A 14,395-nucleotide genomic window follows, 5' to 3' on the forward strand; every position below is an offset into this window, starting at 1 on the left:
CTTAATAAAAGGATATTGTATTATTAAATGAAAATACAATTTCTGGGTAAAATTACTTAACATTTAAAATGCTTTTTTTCTGTTTTGATGCAAGAGCTATTTTATTTTAGTGGACAATTGTACATTATTTAAAGAAATATTAAACACAGCAATATATATTCTTTAATCAAACTAAGAGATCAAAGTTATACTTGCAATGACATAAAAATCTTGTTGCATATGTTAAGGATAAGTTAAAATATTGATTATCCTTATCCCCTTCAAGATTTGTTATGACTTTTCTGGGTTTTTGAAGACTATAGAGAAAATAGAAAAAAACATCCATTTCAATTTAAATACAGTTGAGCATCGATAATCCGGAGGCTTGGAGCGTTTACTCGTATTTACAGTGGATTTAGTTAAATTCAGATCATAAAAATTTCAATGTAAACGTGCTATTAGACATTTTTCTGTACAGGCCTAAAATAAAATGAAAAATTGTAATGCCTATACATTGTTTTAACCATTACTTACGAATTACTTAACACAATGTCGTTTGTGTGTTTTCTTCTCTACCTGTAAAATATTTATTATTCGTCAATGTAATGTTTTGCAATCCCGGATATTTGATGTAATCGAGGTTAATTAATTGATATAAAAATATTTTATTTTCGTTATTAATTCCAGGTATTCATTCACGGATAATCGATACTAAACTTTAACTAAATTTCATTTGAGAAATCACAGTCAGAAACAACTGTTAATTTGTTCTATCCCGAAAGGAAATTTTTTCACTTCAAAGAAATATTTAGTGTTTTAAACTAAGCATAGACAATTAATATGTAGTATATGTTACTGTTGAAAGTTAAAAATGCTTAAAAACAATTTCAATAACGTTTTTTATTTATCGCTTGTATTTGCATTTGAATGTACTGCGTCCGTTCACTTCTGCTGCCAAAACTGAAATATATTTTGTTTGGAGTTGCAGCATATTTTTTCTCGTAATAGGTAGCTCATTCATTCAACATGTTATTCTTGAGAATTATATTTCAGATTAAGCAATAAAGTTCTATTATTTTATCACCGACAAATGTTTTATATTGTATTATTTCATTTGATATTTGTACTAGCACTTCTTTATATAGAGATTTAAATTAAAACAAGCAATTTTTAAAAAAAACTGTTAAAACGTAATCATTTCAGAAAAACTAATAGCACTTTTAATGGTCGATTAATTTACTTTCCATTATTATAATATCTTGAATAATTTCGGTTTCATTCGCCAATTTTTGAGCCAAAACCTATTATTTTGTTTTTGACCGTAAAGGGTACTTTTTTTCATTTTTGGTTCGGAGCTATTCGTTACGATGAATAAGTTACATCCGCATGGTGGAAAACGATTCAATTTTTCAGTGTATGAAATTATTTTGTATGTGAAAGTGTTACAAAAATTATTTGTTAATAATATGAAAACTGAATTATTAACATATATTTCATTGGGACCACCGTAGCTCAGAGGTTAGCATATCCGCCTTTCACGTTGAGCGCCTGGGTTCAAATCCCGGCGGGAACTTCAAAAAAATGTTCATCGGTTGTTATCCTCTCGTATTACTGGCGATACTTATGAGGTATTTACCTTCTCTACTAGAATGCCGTCGGCCTGCGGCAAGACGTTCCGACTAAACTACTAAATTTACCATCAACATTCCATTAAGTAACAGGGGATATTTCTCTTATATCAATGAGTGTCGTCCGATTCAAGTTTTTAAGCTCAATGATAAGGGGCCTTCTTTTTTATGCCGAATCCGAAGGGCGTGCCGTATAGAGACGCCACATAGTGGCAGCATAAGTAAGGGGATAACCACAGCTGAAAAATTTTCAGATGTTCACGCAAGGGCTTAAACCGGGGCGTTCGGCGTCAAAGGCGGACATGGTAACCTCTGAGCCACGGTGGACTCCACGTACGGACTTATAAATGACAATAAAAATGAGGTCTCTTATCACAGAACTCTTTAATTTGTTTTTGTAAATTGCAATTTTTCTTATAAACATCACATTAAATTCAATTCCAGTTTCTAACTCAATGATAAGCGACATCTCGTTTGTAACTGAGCGAAATGGAAAAACATCGAATGATATTATTAACTGTTATTCTATGGCGTAAAAAAGAAATTGGAGGGAAATAAAAGAAAACACAAAGAATGTAATTTACCTGATATTTTATAGCGTCAAATTAACGTTTGGATAAAAATAGCAAAGGCGTCCGAAAACTTTAAGAACATATTTTTTTTTAATTTGGGATGTTTATAACATTTTTAATGCTAAAATGTATTTGATTGGAATAACACTATAACATAAAATGTACTTAAAAATGTTTACTCATTGATATATATATATATATATATATATATATATATATATATATATATATATATATATATATATATATATATATATATATATATATATATATATATATATATATATATATATATATATATATATATATATATATATATATTTATTTTGTCTATAATTCCGAAATGTTTCGTTTGTAAGTTCTCCTAAATATGAGATTCGCTAAGACGTCCAAACGCAAAACATGTTGCCTACGCACTTTTCTCAATGTCTTATTTGCTGTCAAGGGCAAAGCCTCCTTTACTAAATAAAACAGAAAAGGGGGATTCCCAAATAATATTTGAATTTGACTTTGATGATAGCACATCAATGATGAATACTTTTTTTGTTCTGTTTTTGGTGTTATTATATAAAATTGCATTTTTTGCGCTAATTAAATGTATTTTTTGAATTTATTTTAAAACATATTACGAAAAATAAACTATTGCATAAAACTGCATTATTTGTTTACTTTAAATTTTCTTCAATTACCCAAAATAAGTGAATTTATTATCAATTTTGCTAATGATGAATACTTTTTTTGACCGCTGTATATACATATATTCACTCAAAAAAAAAAGTTTACAAAAACTTAGAAATTTTATCCCTCATTTTAGGATTTTGGTTTAAATTTCGGGCCAAAGATATGCAACTTATAGCATAAAAGACTAGTGTGGATATAAACCAAATATTATATTAATATTACAACGTTTTAAAATTAAAAATGCATGAATCCTTAAAACAAAGAGATGAATATTAAAATCAAAATTTTTTTTTTTGCATTTGAAACTCAAGGATTTGCAGACTTGAATTAACAATGTTAGTCCCGTAATTCCATACAAAAATAGAAATGGATTAAAGACTGCTGCAACTCAACTTATGTCTTCCGGATATTACCAATTTGTATAATTTGATTCACCACATCCGACGATTGAACGTCAAGCAATGTTTTTTTTTGGCTCCATGTGCAGCTTAGCGACATGACAGATGTATCGTGTCACACAAAGCACACATTATTGTCGGTTCGAGTACGTTAGATTTGGATAACATTCCCAAATCGATCTACATTCTTAAATAAGCTCCTAGAAGCCTAAACTTGTATGCAATTTGATTAGTACTTAGGGTGCATTGTGCCCACCAATACTCAACCAAATGCCGGCCAGGTGGGTCCATAAATATATAAAGGCCCGTATAAACCGATCCATCGATTTACTTTTTCAAATCAGATTTATGTATATACATTCCCATGAAATCCACATGCTACACAGCACGCGTAATAATGGACTTATTGAGAGATGAGTTCGGTGAACATTATATTTCACGTTCGGGACCGGTCAATTGGTCGCCTAGATCGTGCGATTTAACGCCTTAAGCCAATTTTTTGTGGAGTTATTTTAAAGCTTGTGTCTATACATACAAGCTCGCTTCAATTGACGCATTGGAAGACAACATTGAAGCATTTACTCGTAAGAGGACTAGGCGGATGAACCATTTGAGGCGCTGTCACGGTCAAAATTTGCATGAAATAATCTTCAAACAGTAAATTATATGGACCATACTATCGATTTAAATAGAGATTTCATGCATTTTTCTGAATTTTATGTGTTTTTTTTTTTAAACTTTCCTATAGCTCTTAAAAAATCACCCCTTACAAAACCATTTTGACAGAGCGAGCTAAACGCTCCCAGGCGCCTCCCATGTTCGGTGATGCAAGCGTATTAAAAATCCACTTAGTGTTGGCAGTTGTAAGTGTTAACATCTGATAGCGCATCTCTCAGTTCTCTCTCTCTGCTCCAATAAAATTAGTTCCATTATCGCTATAGAATTCAAGCGGTGTACCCCTACGCACCGTAAAATTGCGAATAGCCAAAATGCAAGATCTTGTCGTAAGAGAATGTGCCACCTCAATATGAACGGCCCTTATAGTCAGGCGCGTAAAAAAACAGCCATAACGTTTCTCTTTGTGGCGATTCAAACTCACCAATATAGGTGATCACCACCTTGGTGATCTTACACATTTGACAGGAACGAATAACAGACTTTACAGTCGCACGAAGTTTCGAGATAGCATACTTTTGCCTCATCTCATTTACAACAGTTTCACGGAACATGTGATGACATTTTTGGTGATAATGAAAAATTATTAATTTTGTAACAGAATGTTTTCTGGGTTATATTATTGGGTGCTCTTGGTCTAATAATGGCACATTAGCTCAATCTATTCTGCCATCAACCCGTAATAACCCTTCCTCCTAATAGGGTGCTTTTGAATACACTCGCTGTATTTTTGCACAGGAGGCTTTGTGTTCAGGACAGCAATTTCAGCTGCTCAGCGTTGCTTAAATATTCCAGTATTAAGCTAAAACATCTGGGCTCGTTTCTTCGACATAAGGTAATAAATTTGATCACATACGCCATAGTTCTCATCAGCCGATTGTATTTTGAAAATCCCAGTTGATTAAAATTGGGCTCGTATTTACATATTGAGTGCGTGGTATGAATTCGTTCTTCCTCTGTATTACCACTAAAACTTGCCTTAAGGGGCCACGATTTTTCAGGTTGGAACAAAAAAGTTGGTCCATTGAACCATCTACTTACTTTACCTTGCTTTAATTGGCTGTGACAGATCTTCTGCGCTCATTCTAAAATCTCTGACACCAAGTTTCGAGGTGTCTCCCATCACTTGATCTTTCCATCGGGCTTTTGGTCTTCCCGGTTTGCGCGTACCACCGTGTTTGCCTTCAAAGACTTCTTTTCTGGAGCTTCTTCATCCATTCTGACAACATGACCTAGCCAACGTAGCCGTTGTTTTTTTGATGTGTAACTATGCTATCGTCATGGTTCATACGTCGCCTATCTTTCTCTCAAATACTGCCTCATCAGCCTTCACAAGTTTCCATGCCTCAGAATCATATAACCACACGGTTAGTATCAATGTCTTGTATAGTTTAATATTCGTCTGTCGAGAGCCTTGTTTCTAAACTGCTTAATTAATCCAAAGTATCATCTGTTTGCCAGTTTATCTTCGGTTTATCTCAAAACTGGTGTCATTCGTTTCGGTTACGGCGGTGCCGAGGAAGATAAAATTACTGTGTCCAACTTTCTCCATTTCCTTTATTTGCTCGGTTGCACAAGGCGCTTTGGGAGTTGAAACCATCTATTTCGTCTTATCTCCATTTACTGCCAGACCCATTTTCACTGACTCTCTTTTGATTCTTTCAAAGGATGCAGTTACTACTTCCGGTGACCGACCAATGATGTCGATGTCGTCGGCATAGGCGAGTAGCATTTGTTTTCTTGTGATTAGTGTGTCATATCTATTCACATCTGCATCTCGTATAATCTTTCCAGCAGGATATTAAAGAGATCACACGATAGACTGTCTCCTTGTCTGAAACCTCGCTTGGTATTAAATGGTTCCGAGAGATTCTTTCCTATTCTTATAGAGGAAAGCATATCTGCAAGGGTCGAGACTTATTAATTTTGGAGGGATACCAAACTCAGACATGGCTTGAAATACCTTTGAACGTAAAGGGGCATCGAAAGCAGCTTTGTAGCCAACAAAGAGATGATAGGTGTTGATTTGTCCTACTCGGGTCTTGTTGTTCTTTAGTCGGGTCACTGCTACTTGGACCTCATTCTGACTAGGACGTAAACATTCTATACCATTATCATTGATTGGTTCTGCGGAATCCTCTTCGCCGCCAACGTCGGACCTTAACAGTTGGGTAAAATGTTCTTCTCATATCCTCAGCATGTTATCTGTGTCAGTTACCAGATGTCCTTCTTTGTTTTTATAGGAGGATGTGCCTGCACCAAAGCCATCGGTTTGAGGTTTAATTCTTTGGTGGAATTTCCGGACTTCATTCTGACTCCTGTACATCTCAATTCGCTCACACTCACGTCTTTCCATTTCCCTTTTCTTTCTGCGGAATAGACTTTTCTCCTCTCTTCTTTTCTCCCGATACCTCTCCTTCATCTGACGCGTTGCAACTGATTGCAGGGTTGCCGCATTCTTGGCTTCAGTAGCATGGGTTTCTTGGGGGAGGCTTCCGGTAACCAAGTACGGATTTCGTGGCATTTTCCACGGAGTGGGCAGTGGTTTGCACTGCGCCATTATATCATCGGAACAAGGAGTGATTTTATAAAGCAGTTGGGTCAGTCGAATGGAGTATGCCGCTGTCATCTGTTGTGTTTGCAGCTTTTCAATGTCGAGCTTCCGTGCAGTGTCCTATCGTACTTTCCTCGCCATGTTCAAAACGGGTGCCAACCTTTGCTGCAACAAGGTAATGATCCGAATCTATATTCGCTACACGGATCGATCGTATATCTAACACGCTGGATGAATACGTTCCATTTATCACAACATGATCAATATGGTTCCTCGTATTTTGATCGAGTGATAGCCATGTGGCTTCGTGAATATTTTTATTGACCCAACTACTAGAATCGGAAAACGTTGGAATATTCGACCATTTTGTGGCAACAGCCACATTCTCTCTGCTTGGAACCCAGTTCCAATCGCTGATGAGAGTTTCAGCATTTCCGTAATCCGAAATGCAACAAACTGGTTATATTTGCGATGGTCAGAGTTGATCCAACTCAAAACCATCTTCGAATCGATCCAAAAATATTTATTAAATATTTTGATTTCGTGGTTATCAACCACAAGATTTGGCAAGCGTCTTCCTATGAAAGCTGCCATAAGTTCAAGCCTTGGAACTGATGTTATTTGGGGCAACTCTGGTTTTGGCAGTCACTAAAAAACAAACTATATCGGCATCTTTTTCAATCTAAAATAACATACAGCAGCATAAGCGTCCTTGCTGGCATCCACAAAGGTATGAAGCTGGACATTAACGCCTTTATTATTGGGAAAAGATTTTAGATAACAGCTTTCTATTTGTAACCATTTTGGTGCCAATTGGTGATGGATTGGTTCATCCTACTCTGTTTTGGACCTCCAAACTTCTTGCATTAGAACTTCCACAAACATAATTATGTGTCCAATAGGTCCCAGGGGGTCGAACATTGGCATTACAAGTTTAAGCAATTCTCGTTTAGTAGGAGCTTTTTTTTGGTTGACATTAACTCACCTCAAGAAACCACGATGCAATTTTAAACATAAAAACATTCTGATTTGGCCCCAAAAAATGCCTAGTACTTTTTCAACACTGTTTTCGTTCTTAAAATTTGTGCATTTAACTTTCTCTAAAAGAGCAGATTGAAATGCCTTCCTAACCTCCCGGCTTTTAGACACCCAGTTTCTTATACTGAAACCAGCTTGACGATGTGCAAAAAGTACATCTTAAACCAATTTTATTGCCTCCTCCGGCGTATCAATAAATGATAGCAAATCACCCACATAATGATTTTGTTTGATTACCTTTGCAGCAAGGGAAAACTTCTCAAGACTCTCATCGGCATTGTAATTTTTCACATACTGCGATATGCTGTAAACATATGTAGCTCCAAATATCATGACATCCATTACGTACATATTTGGTGCTCTTTCCTGGTTACAATCTCTCCAAAAATACCGTTGCACATCACGATCTTCTGTTCATATGTGATTTTGATGAAACATCTCTTCGATGTCTCCGTATACTGCTATTTTGCCTAAATTTAAAAAGAATGGAATCAGGCCCTTTGAGCAGAAACGAATTCAACAAAAAGTCACCAACTCTGGCAGCTGCATCCCACACTATACGCGATTTGCCAGGCTTGTTCTTATTAAAGACAGCAAAAACCGGTAAATACCAAATTTTTTCGTTGTTGCGTCTGATATATTTCTCATTAAGTCTACATATGTAGCCTATAGATAGGTATTTAGAAATTGTATCTCGAAAAATGTTTAAGAGATCAAAGTTTAATTTTAACTTGCCTTTAAGGCAAGTTAGCAGCTTTAAAGCTATATAAAGACTGTTCGGCAAATCAACCAATCAAACTTCCATAATAATGGAACCTCATAATTACCACTTGCCTTTTGGTGCATGTATTTGCATAATTAATTTAATGCTCGACTCTCATCTTCAGATTAAAGGGTATCTTTTGTATTTATCCCAATGCTCTCAAGTGTGTAAAAACTTTTAACTTATCCATTTTGTCAACGATAGCTGTGCAATTACATACACAACAAGTAAGAGCGTGCTAAGTTCGGCCGGTCCGAATCTAACATACCTTCCACCAGGGATCGCGTTTATCGAGTTCTTTGCGCGGTATCTCTTTTTAGGCAAACAAAGAATAATGAATAAAAACTGTTATGCTATTCGAGCTATACAAATTATAGTCCGATTCGGACCATACATGGATTGAATACTGACCATTGTAGAAGTCATTGTGTGATATTTCGGTGCATTGGGATAAGAATTATCCTTGTAGGGTCTCAATAAGCAAAATCGGGAGATCGGATTATATGAGAGCTGTATCAAGCTATGGATCGATTCAGACAATATTGAACACGAATGGGAGAAGCCATTGCAAAAAATTTCTGCCAAATCGGATTAGAATTTCGCCCTCTAGAGGCTCAAGAAGTCAAGATCCCAGATCGGTTTATATGTCAGCTATATTAGGTTATGTACCGATTTGCACCATACTTAACACAGTTGTTGAAAGTGATACCAATCTACCTCATGCAAAATTTCAGCCAAATCGGATGAGAGCTGCGTCTCTAGAGGTTCAAGAACTCATGATCCAAGATCGGTTTATATGGCAGCTATACCAGGTTATGAACCGATTTTGAACCATACCTAGTATAGTTGTTGGAAGTGATACCAAAACACCACATGCAAAATTACAGCTAAATCGGATAAAAATTACGCCCTATAACAGCTGATGAAGTCAAGACCGGAGATCGGTTTATATGGCAGTTATATCAGGTTATGAACTGATTTCAAGCATACTTAGCAGAGTTGTTGGAAGTGATACCAAACTACCTCATGCAAAATTTCAGTCAAATCGGCTCAAGAAATCAAGATCCAAAATCGGTTTATATGGCGGCTATATCAAAACATGGACCGATTTGGCACATTTACAATCCCAACCGACCTACACTAATAAAAAGTATTTGTGCAAAATTTCAAGCGGCTTGCTTTACTCCATCCAAGTTTGTTGGAGACACCTTCACGAATCTTGTTGGAAAAACGCAAATTAAGAAAATTAAGCGTCCACATAACTTTTAACAGGCAATTTTCGGAGATGGCGATAACGCTGTGCCAACAATTTGTAGTTCAAAGCCTGCACTGGTAAACTTAATGCTCCCACCGTGCATACGTTTAATGACACACAGTTTTTGCTGTTCCCTGAAATTTGAATGGTTAATTTCTTTGAATTGTTCTCCCTTCGCTGCATACCTCCCGTTCATTTCAAATACATGGGGCTAGCCACACCATCAATTTTGAAATTATTGGCAATTGAATTATCCATAGGACTGACTGACGAACCCTCACCAATAAACGCATAGGTTTCGATGCTTGTATTATTTCCATATATGGTAATGGGCACAACTATAAACAAAATATTTTCAACACATTACTATGAGAATTACGTATCACGTCTCTTTCATTTGAACTGTCTTTGCTTCTTATATTTTGGTTTGACGTTTCTTTGCATCTAGTAGGTGGAGATGGTAACATATAACGATGCAGGGAAGAATGGTGATAATACTCCCAGCCTTCCTTACCTCACTTTTCCCTTTTCCTACATTCTCCACCAGGATTCACTTAATAAGGTTAAGCCAAGCGATCAGCCAACAAAATTTTTTTTTAATTTTTGACAGTACTCGGCATTGAGGATGTCAACACTAGCTCTTTGTTTACATTCTCCCATTCGTTGTTTGTTTGCGTTTTAGGTTATATATTTAAGTTTGAATTTTTATTTGGACTTGACTAATTGCTTTGGTTCTTCATTCTGTTGACTGTACGTATGTACGTTGTCGCTACGGAACCAAGCATTCGCCTGCCGCAATGTTATACGTAATCATTATCAACCTTTTCTCCAATGAAAGAATCACTTGACTGAACATAGAGATTCTCTTTCTAAATTTTTTCTGTTGGAAAAACATTCACAATCATTAGGAACTTTTTCTTTTCTAAGCGTGCGAATGTATTGTAGCCGTTTAGTGAAGCGGACGTGTTTTTATTTCGCTCCTCAAAGAAAAAATAAATATGTATATATCCGTACCTCGGAATAGGTACTACCTATTACGAAAAAATGTTAAAGCCTTTTGGAGTAGGCTAGAGTGGCTAGGGAGGCCACCGTAGCGCAGAGGTTGGCATGTCCGCCTATGACGCTGAACGCCTGGGTTCGTATCCTGGCGAGGCCATCAGAAAAAAATTTTCAGCGGTGGTTTTCCCCTCCTAATGCTGGCAACATTTGTAAGGTACAATGCCATGTAAAACTTCTCTCCAAAGAGGTGTCGCACTGCGGCACGCCATTCGGACTCGGCTATAAAAAGGAGGCCCCTTATCATTGAGCTTAAAACATGAATCGGACTGTACTCATTGATATGTGAGAAGTTTGCCCCTGTTCCTTAGTGGAAAGTTAATGGGCAAAATTTGCATTTTGCATTTTTGGAGTAGGCTAGAAATGGACTCCAGAGAGTCCGGTGGTAGCGTCAGACCGTAGCGTGTTGTCCTGCCCACCTATAGGTGTGGGTGCCTTGGCACCTGTAGTCGAGAGTAATGCTGCAAGCTCACAACTAGTCGTCAGACTAATTAATGAGGAAGAGACGGATAAACCAGAGGGATGCACAGTTCGACCGAAGAGCATAACAATGCTAAAATACTGAAGAAGAAAAAGAGCTCCTCGCTTTCATGTACTCTGGGAAAACCAAGCCAGCCATCCCGCAATGGAGACTCCAGACAGTGTCCTGCGAAGGAAGACAAAGTTGAAACAGAAACGAAGGAAGCGTGCACGGCGCCTGAGTCTTCATGGAGGACTGCGACTTCGAAAAGGCCACAGCCATCACGAAAGGGGAAGATGGTCACTGAGAGTGCTAAGGAGCCGCCCTCTTACGCCAGAGTGCCAAGGAAGCACAACAGAGATGAGCTGACTTATGCAGTCATCAAAATCGGCTGTGCATCCGATAGGATTCCACCAGATCATCGGTCCCAAGTGGAGGACCTGGTTAACGATCGGATTTTTGAACATGTGTGGAAATCTGTAGAGGGTCCACCCATACAAATGATGAGCTGCGAGTTTAGAGGGGATATCTTGACGCTGCGTTTTGCGTCGGCGGAATTTATAGATCCCGTCAAACAGCTCGTCAGAGGTATTCACGCTCCCTGGGAGGGCGCAAAGCTCAACCTGGTAAGAAAGATGGATATCCCCCAGCTCACAAAGGCCACGGTCTTCATCAAGGGATGGGGCAGTAAATTTGCGACGGAACGCATGTTGGGATTCTTGGGCAAGCAAAACAAAGGTTTGGTCGCAGAGAAGTGCGAGGTCTTCCACAGGGAGGGGAAGGAGGAAGGAACTCTCTTTGAGGTTGGCATTGATCAAGTTTTCGTGACAAGTTTGGCTAAGACTTAAGGCATGACGCACTACGGGAGCAAAGCTGTCTTTTTCAAGATTGGGAAGACTAGATAGGCAGAAATTTTTGTTCTGCGACATCAGGCCGTGCAGTGGCAGGTGACTCAACACCGCCGAACAAACAGGGGCCGACAACGATACTATCGCGGCATCTCTCAATATTGGAAAGACTAGGAGAAGTAATGATCCTAATACTAAAATATCAGGCAGTGCTGTGGCGAGAGACTCAACACAGCCTAACGAACAGGAACCCGACGACGGACCCATCACCGACTTCAAAATTCGGAATACAGCGCAGCGACAGGTTACTCAATGCAACCCAACGAACAGGGAGCCGATGATGGTACCATCACCTAGAAGCCCATTTACTTAAGATTTGGAAGGCTAAGATAGGCAAAGATTCTAGTTTTGAAACATCAGGCAGTACATGAAAAGGAAATAAAGCATGGAAGGAAACCCAATAAAGATTAACGAACAGGGACCCGACGATGGAACCACTTTCGACTTTTTAAAGAGCCAGAAGAGTAGACTAGGCAAAGAACCTAAAACGATGACATCAGGCAGTGCAGTGACAGGAAAGTCAATGCAGTCTAAAGAACAGGGAGCAGACGATGAGATCATCACCGACTCCCTAGATGCCCATTTACTGGAGGACCAATGATTGAGGTAATCCAGATAAACCTCCACCGGAGCGAGACTGCTACACACGCGCTGATGGAGAAATTCCGCAAGGGCAAAATTCATATTGCCTTAATTCAGGAGCCATGGACGACCCGGAACAAAGTCTCTGGACTGAACCATATCAACTACCAATTATTCTATGCCATCACTGGTACTCGGCTGAGGACCTGCGTTTTTTATCATAGAAATTTTAATTATATATTTTCCCCTTGAGTTGTCGACGTCGGATGCTACAGTGGTGATACAGGGAGACGGTGGAGCATACCTGGCATCACTTTATCTGCCTTTCGACTCTCCGACACCGCCACCCACGTCGGAGCTGCAACGGCTGATAAGGTGCGATGCGAACTCTCACCACATTTCGTGGGGTAGCACCAACACTAATAAGCGGGGCCAATAACACTTAATATTGGTAACACCGCTACCTTCGTTAATAGGATTAGGGAGGAGGTATTAGATGTGACGATATGTTTCGAAAATCTGATAGATGAGGTTCAGGATTGGAGGGTCTCCATGGAACACTCTTTCTCTGACCATCGCTACATTACATTTAGAATAGCACTGCCAGAGCCGAATCCTATAAGCTTCCGGAATAAGTTGAAGGATAACTGGACAAAATTCGGAAGGCTACTCAGAAGAAGACTTGGGCAAGATTGTGCAAGCATAGAAGAGATTGACGAGAATGTCAACAGGATTACGACTGCACTGGTGGGATCCTTCGAAGATAGTTGTCCTATTCGGGAAAGCCCAAGAAACCTGGATGACCGGGGAGATTCGCAATGTTGAGAAAGAGGACCGCAGACTTTTTAACATCGCACGTCGTAAAAAGGCGGAAGTTTATTGGGATATGTATTACACACGGCTCAAGGAATACAATGAGATTGCCAGAGCGTCAAAACGCTCTAAGGATCCGAATGAGCTATGCAGAAGTCCCGAAAGGGTCTTGCATATGTCATATGACTGGGCTAGACCCAGAGGTCTCAATGTTAACCCAGAGAAGACTGAAATATGCCTGTTTACGAGGAAGACGAAGGTGGGCCAATTTAACGCACCACGTTTCCTCAATAAGACGATTTCGATATCTGACAAGGTCAAATACTTAGGTGTGATCTTGGACAGGGAACTGAATTGGAAGTGTCACATTCAGGAGCGTACTGGGAAGGCTCACAGATGTTGGGCACTATGTAGACGGGCCGTAGGCTCGAAATGGATAGTCCACTGGCTCTACAGGAGCGGGATTAGACCAATACTTACTTATGCCTCAGTAGGTTCAGAGAACATGTTGTCTTGGCATAGGCTTAGCGATGAAGACCAGGCCCACTAGAGCATTGGAGACTATTATAGATATCCGACCCATTGCCATACAAATTAAGTGTGAGGCAGACACTGCGGCTATGAGACTTAAGGCCATGGCTGAATGGATTGAGGATGGGAGCAGCTCATACCATCGCGGTATAATCGAGTCAAAGAAAGGAAACCTGGAAGGAAGGGGAGAGGTTTCCGATGGGATACCTGAGATCAACCTTGAAGTCGAGTGCGAGGCATTGCTGCCATCGGCACAGTCCTGGATTGACGAAACCCTAATATTGCCATGGGAGATCATGTTAGATGGATGGATTAAAGCTAGAGGACAGAGTGGGCCTGGGGGTTTACATTGAGAACCCAGGGACTGACCATAATACGGTCTTGCAGGCGTATTATGGTCAGTCCCTGACCATTTTAGACTGCCTGACCATAATACGGTCTTGCAGGCGGAGATCCGGGCGATCACGGAATGCGTGAAGTGGTGTGGTGCTATCGCGAGGAC

Source organism: Stomoxys calcitrans, chromosome 1 (assembly GCF_963082655.1).
Source record: "Stomoxys calcitrans chromosome 1, idStoCalc2.1, whole genome shotgun sequence".
NCBI lineage: Eukaryota > Metazoa > Arthropoda > Insecta > Diptera > Muscidae > Stomoxys > Stomoxys calcitrans.